Source organism: Microtus ochrogaster, chromosome 15, assembly GCF_000317375.1.
Source record: "Microtus ochrogaster isolate Prairie Vole_2 chromosome 15, MicOch1.0, whole genome shotgun sequence".
NCBI lineage: Eukaryota > Metazoa > Chordata > Mammalia > Rodentia > Cricetidae > Microtus > Microtus ochrogaster.
This window is the reverse complement of record NC_022017.1, coordinates 28,257,382-28,269,141: the sequence shown is the minus strand read 5'-3', so window position 1 is coordinate 28,269,141 and position 11,760 is coordinate 28,257,382. Positions and strand designations below refer to the sequence as shown.

At 51.8% G+C, this 11,760-nt stretch overlaps 1 protein-coding gene across 2 annotated transcripts in view; it reads right to left on the bottom strand.

Annotated features, from left to right (window-relative positions):
* The window catches only part of Tcf20 (transcription factor 20), a 159,221-nt gene that overhangs the window by 95,477 nt on the left and 51,984 nt on the right, over window positions 1-11,760 (bottom strand). The window lies entirely within an intron of this gene.

Here is an 11,760-nt window from a genome sequence, read left to right as displayed (position 1 = left end):
CGGGGTCGGGGGCGGGGTGGCGCGCGTGCCCACCCGCGTGCGGCAGCGTCGAGAGGCGCAGCAGGGAGACCCCACTCTGCGGTCCAGGACCACGCGCCTAGCGCTGCCTCCAGCCCTGCGCTTGAGACTCTACCTCGTGACAACTTTCTGGGGAGTTGGTGGCACAGAACCTTCCACTGGGATTTCTGGAGTTGTCCCTGAGTCTCCAAAGCTGGAGTCGCGCCTTCAGCAGGCGCAGAAACCCACGACAATATAATACACTTAGTTGAGCGGTCATCAGGATAGCTCCTGCTTTGCTCACGTCCACCGTGCCCAGCTGGGTCCCGCCACGCCAGCCTGGAGTGTACGCCTCCTGTCTCTGTGCCTAATGGATTTTCCTGAACAACTCACGTCTCTGAAACTCGGTACTCTCCATTATGAAAGGAAGGAAGCCAGCCTAACAAAATTTAAAATAGATACGTCCATGCCAGTAGTTTGCAGTGGCACTGTGAGTCTGCACTCCTGGATGGCAGGACCAGAACTGAAGTTAACTCTGGGGCTGTGCCTCAGGCCCTACCTAACCTGCCTTCCCTTGTATCCCTAATGTCTGTACAGAGCAAAGGCTAACTTGCTTTTTCCTCAAGAAAATCTCAGGTAGAACCACTGTCCTGTAGACTGCAGTGCCATGCGCCCAGTCCCTGCTATGCAAAGTGAGACCAGCAAGGCTGGCAGACCAGAGACCTCTCCACTTTGGACCTCAGTTTCCCATCGACTGAAGAGGAAGGAGCAGAGTTTGAATTAGGTGTTCCTAAAACTACTGATTCTAAATTAAGCCTGCATCTGGCCTAGATGTTGGGAGAGTATGTGGCTTCTCCTCCTAAAGCAACCCAAGTTGAGAGTAAATTGGGATCCAAAACGTGCTTTGAGTGTAAGATGGAGGCTGATGGGAATCACTTGTGATCTGGGGACCTGGTTTCATATATCTGGGGTCTACAGCTCCCTGAGGCTTGACTTTTGCCCTTTCACCTTCATTCCACCTAGCACTTGCCTCAGGCCACCCACAGAGGGTCTGGGGATCCCAGGCAGGGCCTCAGTGGTTTTGGGGCCCCTGGAAGGAGGACATGATGAAGGCAGTGATTTCTCCTGGCTTCTGTCCCATCTCACCAAGTGGGGGCTGATTCCAATGCAGGTCAGGACGATTCCTGGGGATTTGATTCCCCCACACCTCTTGCACTCCAGGCAAAGTGCCAAGCCCTTCTGCAGCTGAGCTGAATAGGCCGCTAGGCCCTGCCCTCTGGCTGTTCCCATTGTTCTCTCAGTTTCATTTTCAAATTCTCAGACACTAAAGCTTTTAGGAGACCAAAGCCTGGCTTCAGCTCGCATCAGGATGGCAGAAAGGTGGAAGGGATTCTCAACAGACCCAAAGTGTTCTGTACAAAAAAAAAAAAAAAAAAACTGGAGAATATAGACATATTCTTTGGAGACTAAGTGTTGAGGGCATCCCCAGCTTCTTGAGTCAGTTCATGAAGCTCCCTTCTTCCTAGGTTTTGCTTTGTCTCAAGTGAGTAAGGAAGCAGGAACAAAATACAGCAGATCTCACTAGGAAAAGAATGGAGACCCTGGGCCCAGTTCCTGCCTTCTTTTCTGAGGTAACCTCCTCCCTACTTAACAGAATACTGTGCAAGTGACCACTGTATGGAAACTTGCAGGTTCTGTAGCTAGGACTACCAGGGGCCCTTTCAGTCCCTGGTGACCTACCATGTTCCTTTGTAGGCTGTCCCGCGAGGGGAAAGCATTCAGCGAATCGTGACCAGCAGACAGTTAGTAGTAGTATTCTTGTGTCGTGTGTGGCCATGGACAAATCATTTCACCTCTCTGAGTGCCAGACCTGAGCCCTTAATGTTACACCTCACTTATAGGTATTGTGGGCAAAAGATAGCTGCTGCCTAAAGAATCCTTGCAGTCCCGGACACAATTAACTCCAGCTACACCTCAAGGTATGGTGGTGCACACCTGTAATCCCAGCTCCCAGGAGGCTGAAATAAGAGAATCACTGTAAATTTGAGGCCAATACAGCAACTGAGCAGATGAAGCTCAGATAAACTCATTTACTACCCCCAAAGTCCTACAACTCAACATCCAATAGGGGTAGTAATTTTGTTTTACTTTGGGACAGGGTCTCACTATGTAGCCAGGCTGGCCTCAAGTTGTAATTCTCCTGCCTCAGCCTCTGGAGTGCTGGGATCACAGCCCTGACACTATTGTGTCCCTCATCTCAAATGTATCCATCTTTGTTTTCCTTCTCAACTTTGTTGTCTTTTAAGGAAAGCAGAGTAAATGAGCAGCTGGTCCTTTTTTCCCCCATCTCTCTTAACCCAGTCCCCTTCAAAATACTTACTGAGCAGAGTCACTGTGTATCAGTTCCAGAGGCAAAATTAATCCTTTCTCTCCTCCTCTGACTCAGAGACAGCTTTTGGAAACCCTGTGTCACTCCTTTTATTACAAACCCCTCGGCCCTTCTCTAGGAACCTGGGCCACTCTGGGATTACAAATGGAGCCTTCTGCCTCTAGGTCACTGATTCTGCTACCATCTGTCAGCATGGATTGATTGAGGAGACTGGCCCTGCTTGGTGGCAGATCAGTGACTTGTGAGAACTGAGCCAGGGTGTCTGCCTTCAGCTGCAGGCTAGTGTCCTTCCCAGCACTGGCTGACTTTCTTGAGCACCCAAACAGCCCTTACCTTTCTCCTTCAACAGGCCCCTACTCTCCTTCCTCTTGGGAGAGGCCACCTGCTAGCAACACTAAAAGGGAAGCCTGGAATCCTTGCTTATAAGCCTGGGGCATGACCTCTAGACTTCCAGGAGGCAGCTTACAGTCTGTTGTTAACAAAGGGGAACCCCCCACACACACACCTCAGGCCGTGCCTGTCCCAAGGCAGGTAACTTCCCCAGGCAAAGGGTGGAGATTCTGACTGTGTACAGGCACAGCTTGATGCTTTGGGCATACCCTCACGGAAGCACGTGCAGGTCTTTGAGGCTCTAAGCCATGAACAGTTCTTTCTCAGGCAAGGTGAAGAAAGACTAAGGCTGGGGATGGGGATGCCCAAACTATAGATAGACGAACCTACTGCTGCTGCTGTGCACAAGAGACCTCTGCCCAGAGTCATAGAGGTGAGACTGGAGTGGGGGCCTGCAGGGCCTTGTATCTTGTGAAGGGTTTGACATGACTATGACTCTTACAGTCTCATAGTGGCCTCTGCTCACCAGCCTGCCCCTCCACTCTGCCCTCCAAGATCAAAGTTATGGTTCCCACTGGTCCCACTGGGTTGTGAGTATGTCTATACTGGTTATTGGACATTTCTACCTCCCTTTGGTGTCTGGCACCCTATGCAAAAAAAGGCAATATGTCCACAAAAATTTCCTATCAATTATTACGAGACATACCAGGTACTGGGCAGACTTCCTTTTATCATCCTAATTAATGTTTGAAACAACCTCATGAGGTTGATAGTGATGTCATACCCTCTAGGTCATTTACAAATGCACCCTCTGAGATGCAGGGAATTGTTCTAAGTCATTCATCTCAAAAGAGGCAGAGCTGGAATTTGGTCCCAGACCCCTAGAGACTGTACTTCTAATTATCCAGCTTCTTAGGGCTCCGTGACTACCAGAAAGAGGGGCAGACAGCTGGTAGGCCAATCTACAGGTGACCAGGGAAAGACACCATAGAGAACAAAGGACTCAGCAGCAGCTTCTCCCACCGGTGTGCTGAGAGCTCGGGGGCAGTCTGGGGAACTCACACCCAGCAGCATCCATTTCCCCACAGATGAACAAGGAGGACACTGACAGGTGGCAGGAGACATTAGCTTTCCACCCAGCTTGGAATTTGCTGTACATTTGGGCTGACCTCTTCCTGGGCAGCACTGGCATGCCGTACCAACCCAAGACACAGAACTGGGGACAGGTCTGGTCTCACCAGTGTGTATGTTCTTCAGCAAATCATCTAAGGACTTAGCATCTCAACTTCTTTATCTATAAATCAGGATTTGAGCCATAGGGAGCAAGCGTTCTTCCTGTCTCCTGGGAATGGGGTCCCTTTCTTGGGCGATGCTTCTCACTCCTCACTAAAAGCCTGTAAGGCATCCACTGGCCACCTTCAAGATACTGAGCAGAAAGTAAGCACACAGAGAGGTGAGTGACAAGTTCCAAGTCAGGCAGCCAGCAAAAAGCAGACCGGGCACTGGTACCCAGCCTCCTGGCTTCGGAGCTCTTGACTAAGTCACTCAGAGCGCTACGGAGTTAAAGCTGAATGATCTGGCTATAGTACTAACAGAAGCACAGTCTAAGCATTAACTCACTTAACCCTCACAGCAGAACTATGAAGTGGATAGTGTTCTTCCTTTTGCAAGTAAGGAAACCGAGGCCCAGCAGTTAGGCAGAGTCTGAGCTAAAACACAGACCCAGACAAGAAGGGCTGCCAAGCCCCTGCACCGCTTCATCATGCAGTAACAATGGGAGGTTCCTTTCCATTGGGATTATTTCTGCTTGAGAGCTCAAGACTTTTAGCCACATCATTGTCTGGGCGCCACAGGAAGGCAATGCCACATGCTGAGGCATGCTGGGAAAAGACTTTGTTCCATCCTGTTTTGTTGACATGCTCTTCATTTTTAAGCCTAAAACCTAAGTTTCCTGCTAAGAATGCAAACGGTGGGGGAAAAAAAAAAAACACAGCCATGATAACGGCCACTGCTTCCCGAGCCACACTGTTCCTCGGACTTGCCACTCTGTACGTGTCATTTAACCTCAGCTTTCCCAAGGCCAGAGCATCGCCCCAGTCCATGGCCCCCTACAAAGATGCTCAAACGTGCACAGCTACTAAGTGGTTAGACCCAGGAGCTTCCCTCAAGTCCTTCAGGTCAAAGTCTCACTCTTGACCACAGTGGCTACCTTGTAAGAGGATCCCAGGGCTTTTACACTGGACATAATAGCGGCTCATGTCCCACCCTGGGTCAGTCATACCATGTTGTACTAGGATCCAGGTGTAAGGGTGCAGAGCTCAGAAATGGGGACACTGGGGTGCCCATTCCAGTGACTTGGGAATGGCTGCCCTGCCACCAAGCCAACTGTCTTCCAGAAAAGCTGCCCTGATTCTTCCTACCTCCCAGATAGCTCTCAAGGACAACTGCCAGAGCACCTGTGTAATGCCTTGCGAACAGAAAGTAGTAGGAGCCGTGAATTCTCCAACTCACAGTCAGCCTTGACTCCAGCCTCTTTTCTGTGAGGCTCTTTCATCCCTTCCGCCAACTTATTGCAGTCCCATGAGCGCTTTTCCTGGCTCCACAGTATGCGGTGGCTGCTGAGTGGCTTCCCAAGTCCCACTCTCCTGGATACAAAGCCCTCTCATGGCTTAGCTCAGTTTGCCAACCTCCACTCCCTTGTTTCATTGTCTCTGCCAAACCAAACAAGTTGTGTCCCTGTCCTATGCTGGCCTATCCCCAGAGGCAGAGGTGCCTGCTCCTCTTGCTTTTTTGGGTCTGAGTCAAATGCTGCCTCCTTCACAAAGCTCCACCTCAACCATTCACTCAATGCTGATTTGAGTCTTTATCACAAGCCAAGCACAGAATAAAGGGTCCTTGTTGTCTTGATGTTTGTGGTCGCCTGGGGCTTCATGTTGTGGCTGGATGAGTTCCGGGGAGAAGTGCTGCAGGACAAAGGCCCTGAGGCAGGAGGAAGCAAAGAGAGCAGAAAGAGGGGAGGAGGCAGTACAGTTCAAGTCAAAGGAGAAAGTGGAGGTGCAGCTTCAGGAAGGTTCAGGTCACTGGCTTTGGGACTTTATCCCCAGGAAAGGAGTCACGGAGTCTGTTTGTTTGTTTGTTTTTTTGAGACAGGGTTTCTCTGTAGCTTTGGAGCCTGTCCTGGAACTAGCTCTGTAGACCAGGCTGGCCTCCGAATTTATGGAGATCCGCCTGCCTCTGCCTCCCAAGTGCTGGGATTAAAGGCGCGCACCACCACCCAGTTGAGTCACAGATTCTTAATAATAGAGGGTATTGGCCAATGCTCACCTCTAATCCACCTTTCTAGCTGCCCTGTGGCTGAGCCTCTTAGAAGCTGAAGCCCTGTTTAAGTATTCCCATCCTTGTCTCTGACCGCTGTGGGTAATTTTTCACATCCTTTCTCTTGGGCTGAGCTCAAGGCAATATTGACTTCTGATCCGTCTAATTTCAGCCCCATTCACTAACCCAGGGTCCAGAACGAGGAACTGTCCAGAAACCTCCGTTGCGTGACCTAGGTGACCGCATATCCCCTGTAGGGAACAAGGCTGCCTGAGGGGTTTTCCTCATTCTCTGCAAGTTAGTTACCGAGTACAAAGATTTCAATGAAGCCAGAACTCCAGAAGCCCTTGAGAGCAGAACATGTTTTGATGGCCATGCCCAGTATCTGCATAGGGACTACACAGGATCTACCCGGGGTCATCATACAAAGGACCAGAAACAAAAATGTCACAGCTGCTTACAACACAGTCCACAGAAGCAATCCCACAAAGTCGACCTCTAATGTGAGGCTGCTTACTGCCCTGATTTCAAATGAGGAAACTGAGGCCCTGGAAAGGAGGACCCCTGGAAAGTTATGACAGCCCTGACCTAAGTTCAGACTCCCTGTGGTGGTCCTGTAAGGCTGACAGACTTTCCAGGCATTTCTTTCACAACTGTTTCCAACTGACATATTTCATCAGGATGTCAGTCACACCAGCAGTGGGAGCCAGCACACCGATTCTCGGAAGCTCTACCTCTCTGCATCAGAACCACATGCTCAGCTCCCAGGCTCCAAGGCTGGCCGCTTAGCTGAGACAGAGAGAGGCTTGGGCCTGGCATGCTGCAGGTACTCAGTTAACACTGAGCTAACAGAGGCATCTGAGCTGACTTGAAATAACAAAGGAAAATGTGCCTGCAGCTTCCACACATAGGAGCCTCCAGACTGAGTGTATTGCCTGTACTAACCCCCAAGCATTCTCACAACAGTGCTGTGAGCCAGGTCCAATTCTGGTTCCCACTGACAGGTAGAAACAGACAAAAGGCAGTAAATACATAGCCTGAGGTTGCAAGCTAGCAAATGACTGAGACAGGATTTGAACCCTTGTAGTGCACTTAACACAACCCCATGTGTGTGAATGTGTACTCTGGGCGGAGGGTGCGAGTGTTCCTGAAAAGCCACAGTCTTGTGAAGCACCCCTACTTCCCACACACCCGATGTCAGCATATCCCTCCATCAAGCGATGGCAGACTTGCTTGCATGGTAGCAACCTCATACCAAGTTTCGTGTCTCCTGATCCTCCTGTCAGTGGTCTCTGGACTCCCAGCATTATAATCTGCCTCTCCTCCCTTTTGGTAGCAAATGGGTCTAAGAACCTTCGATGACATCCCTATGCTCTCAAGCCTTCAGTTCTTTCATCCCAGGAAGATTATTATTGCTCACTGCAGAGGGCTTCCTCACATGCAACTCCACCAGTGGCTGTTCCGGGGAAGTAAGATGCTACAACTACCCAGCACCGACTCAGGGGAGCCAAGCGGCTGGTTCTAAAGCTTGTGCTGGCAGGAGGGGCAGTGTTCATGATCTCTGGGATGCTGCATGGCAGTGCCAGCTGCGGCCAGCTCCCAAACCTCAGTCCCCATACCTAGATGTACTCGGCATGTGGCACATGCCAAGGGTCTCATGATGCTGCTCCCTTGCTCCACCCGTGGCCCCTCCCCTCGCCTAGTAGGGAGTAGCAGTAGGCAAGCCAGGCAGAGGTTGCCCATCTGCAGGCTGCCTGCAGAATGAGAGGGAAAACCATTCTTTCTGGAAAAACCAGTGGGCAGATGATCCTGCCCAAGGCACAGCCTACATGGAAACCATCCAAGAAAATCAGCAACAGGAAAACTAGAGCCCTTCGGAGAAGCAGGAAACCTAAGCAGGCCTTAGTTCTCCTCCACAGGAAGGGAAGCCGAGCTTCAGGATGGTGGCCTGCCAAGCTCAGGGCCCCTCAGTGTATCAGTGGCTCTGCCATGTGTCCAACCAAGGGCTCAGTTGCAAAGGTGGGTGGGCCCTTGCCCCCACTGATCTTCAGACCTCACACTCCAGCAGTCTACTTCCCTGTCTTGCCCTCAGTAACCAGGGACACTGGCCAGCCTCACCGAGAAAATGCCAAGTCTCTAGAGCTTTTCCCCTGCACTTTCTGCTCTGGGCTACCTGTACCTCCACCTTCCCTAGCAGAGCTCAGGGCAGGCAGAAACCATTCAAAGTAGGCGACAGGACAGTGCCTCACCCAGTTTACAGTAACAACTCTTATCACCCAGCATGATAACCACGCCCATTTCCTAGCTCCGGAAACTGAGCTTAGGAGGAATTATGCAACTGATGCATAGTATCCAGGTGCTGGGACTTTGGTCTGTCCTCTCTTCAAGCTAACAGCAAGCTCCCCCTACCCTGGAGAGATCGGCTCTCTAAGAGAGAACTAAATCCTGTAACCTTATCACACAGCCCTGTGACGTGGGTACCACTACTACCCCAGGACACCAAGATTCAAGGCAGGTGACCTGTCAGAATGCTACACAGAGACTAAATCCAAGCAGCATGGCCTTGAGCCTTTGGCCACCTTCTGTGCTACCACTTTGGTAAAACCTTGGGCTGGAAAGTAGCAACCCAGCCTTTGTCACCCCAGGGTCCAGTCTGGAGATGCAGCTCCAGGAACCTGCCTCCAAATTCTACAAACCATTTCCCTCAGCAATGCTGCCTCCAGCTCAGAATTTGGACTATCTGGCCCATGAATGCAGCGCAGGACCCTGGGTTTAATTCTCAATGGGAAAAAGAAGAGGAATGGAAACTAAAAAAGTTAAACCCATCTTTAAGGTAAAGTGTGGAACCATCCATAAATCCCCGCAACTCAAGGCAGCCTGACAGGCCTGACCTGGCAGAAGCTAGCATGATTCTTGAGCGTGGTCTAAGATATAAACATATCTGAGGGTGTGTTTCAATGACATATTTATGCCCAGCCTGCCAACAGGTCCAGCTTGCCCTGCCTCTAGACCCTGTCCCACTGTGAAAAAAACAGGTGCCTCTCACCCCGTGGAAGCTCTGCTAGCTCCCTTCCTTCCCTTCACCAGGTACATTCTCTTCTGCCTTAGCCTGGCAGACTCCTACCTATCCTTCAAAACCCTAAGAAGCCGCCTTCCCTCTGAAGCCTCTCTTGGATGCCCTGTTGAGAGTAACAAGGTGAAAAGGGAGATTTTGTCAATTTGTTTTTGATTTTCTTGCACCTCTAATAGCCATAGCTGCCACAGCTGCACCCACTCTGTACTTGCCATCTTAATCCCTGTAGCGGATCAACAGAAAGAGATCACTGCTCCCAGGCCACTACCTCTTAAAGCTGCAGCTCTAAGGCTTGCTCAAGGTCACACAGCTAGAGGTTGGGTTAAAGTAACAAAGGACCAGGGAGCTACTGTTACAGTGGGTTCAGGATTCAGTCTACGTGGGGGTGGCTGGAGGAAGGGGTTTCCATGCCAGCTGTGAGTGAACAGGCCATCTGTGGACCTAAGCAAGGTAAAGCGAGCTAGCCTGGTGCTCTAAGCATTCCTGGCTAGAACGCTCTAGAGCCTACAGCCTGGAATGGTCTTAGGAGAGAATCCATCTGCACCCCCTCCCTTTCCTTTTCCATCTGACATGACAGAGTTCCACGGAACACCAAAACACTGCAGGACATCAGAGTGGCCAATCCCTAGGACGCGCAAGATGGCAGCTGTTCTTCATCCAGCTCCTGTTGCCCAGCTTACAGTCAGTTCTTCCCTCATAACCAAGGCCGCAGTCTTGGCATCCGAAGCTCCATTGGGAAAGTTCTCCTTTGGGTAGCTTTGCCAAACAAACTGGGCCTAACAAACTGTCCAGTACAGAACTAGGGTTAGCTGTTGCATCTTGGTCCTACTTCATTAGGGATCTCTAAGTTACTCTGCTACCTTGAGCTCCAGGCACAAGTCTCCACGCCCAGCTCTGGGTAGATGTCAGGAATTTACAAGGGTCCCCTAAAAGTCCCTGTGCCCGAGGCCACCACCCAGGCTCTGCACCCAGAAGACTAGGGCAGGCCACCAGTGTGGTCAGAGCTGTAAGAAGGAACAAAGCCCAAGCCCTGGAGGAGAAACTGAGTCCAGAGGCCTCCACCAGGTAAAAAGAAAGTAAGAAGGTCCAGGGTAGGGTCAACTCTAGAGGAAGCAGAACTGGAAGGGTCACAGCAAGAAGTTGAGACTGTGGCAAGCTGAGCTTCTGGTTCCATTTCCCTGACCCTCCAATATAAAGGATTCTTGGCTTAGTCTCAGCCCAGAACTCTCCCCGAGTGGAACATGAGCACAGCCTAGCCCTTTGTAAAACCCACTCCAATGCATTCCCTAAGAGCACGCTCCAAGCAGAATGACCCCCTGTGTCCATGTCACCATACCTGCTGAACCCTGTGGCAGCCTAGAACCCTGAGCTGTGGCTGCCTCCCGGCCTAAAGAAGACTCACTCCCTGCCCCCAAGGCCTAGTGAAAAAGTCAAGGTCCTAGGACATTATGCCAACAGACCCTGGCAGGCCAGGCTAGTACTGCAGCCAGGGGTGGGCATAGAGAGGTCACAGTCCCATCACAGTATGGTCCAGGGCTGTCTCTGGTCACTTTCTGAAAGCAGCTGTGGGCAGAAGCAGCCTTCAGAGACCTCGTGTCACCCAGGCTAAAGGAGGAACAAAGTGTGTCTCTGGCCTGGGGGCAGGGGACCTAAGAGAAAGAAGATGCCCTGGGGCAAAGACTTGGAGGCAGGAAAGATGCCTGAGCCTCCTACAGAAAAGGAGGTACTGGAAAACCAGGGAAGAGGGGACTCCTCTCCTCCCGCCATGCCGGCCTGTCTATCTCCAGCTCTTCACTGTAAAAGAAATGGAAGAAGCACACGCCAGACAGAAGAAAAAAAAAAAAAAAAAGGCAGGAACAAATAAAATCCCTAACCGCCGCCCACAGGCTCCCTTGGTGGGTCTGGGCCAAGGCCTTGGCCTGGGTCACTTGCCTCTGCTTTTCCCAGGAAACCACTGGTGCCAAATTTGCATTTACCACAAACAGAGACAACACAATGTCATAATCCCTCTCCTGTCATTCTCCCCTCTCTGCCTCCTCCCACCTCAGACACACACGCTAACACAAAATGACGGCTCCCTCGACAGACTGAATGAGCAAAGCTCTGGATCTGCCTCCTAATTGTTGGCGTTTCTCTTCGGCCTGTGCTCTGTGCCCATCGCCCAACTCGCAGCAGACCACCCACTGCCCCCTCCTTTGTCCCGCATTACCACTGACAAATGGCCTGCTGGAGGTAAAAGAATATGTCAGGAAATGGGAAATGGGGGGGGGGGGGAGCCAGCCCCTGCCTCCTCCTAAAGCTTCTGCACCTCACTGCCGGGTCCAAGCCACAGAGGGCAGCTAGACCAGAGGGGACTGGGGCAGTAACAAGGATCTGGCCCCTGAGACCCTGACCTGAGGCCTTGCCCTTCACGCCCCTGCTGCTACGGCTGCACTCGGCCAGCAGCCCCGGCCACCCCTCCTCTCGTGGCCGCCCTCCTGGGCACTGCTCTGAGCATCCCCCGCGCTCCCCTCCCTCCATAGCTCTTTATGGCAGTTTCAAAGCTGCAGCCGCCACTCGAGCAGCTGCGGCCTTTGATGGGGACAAGGCAGTGAAGGCCGCCCAGGCGGCCCCTGCCTGGCCCGTCCCTGGCCCGCTGGCCCCTGCACGCCCCCGG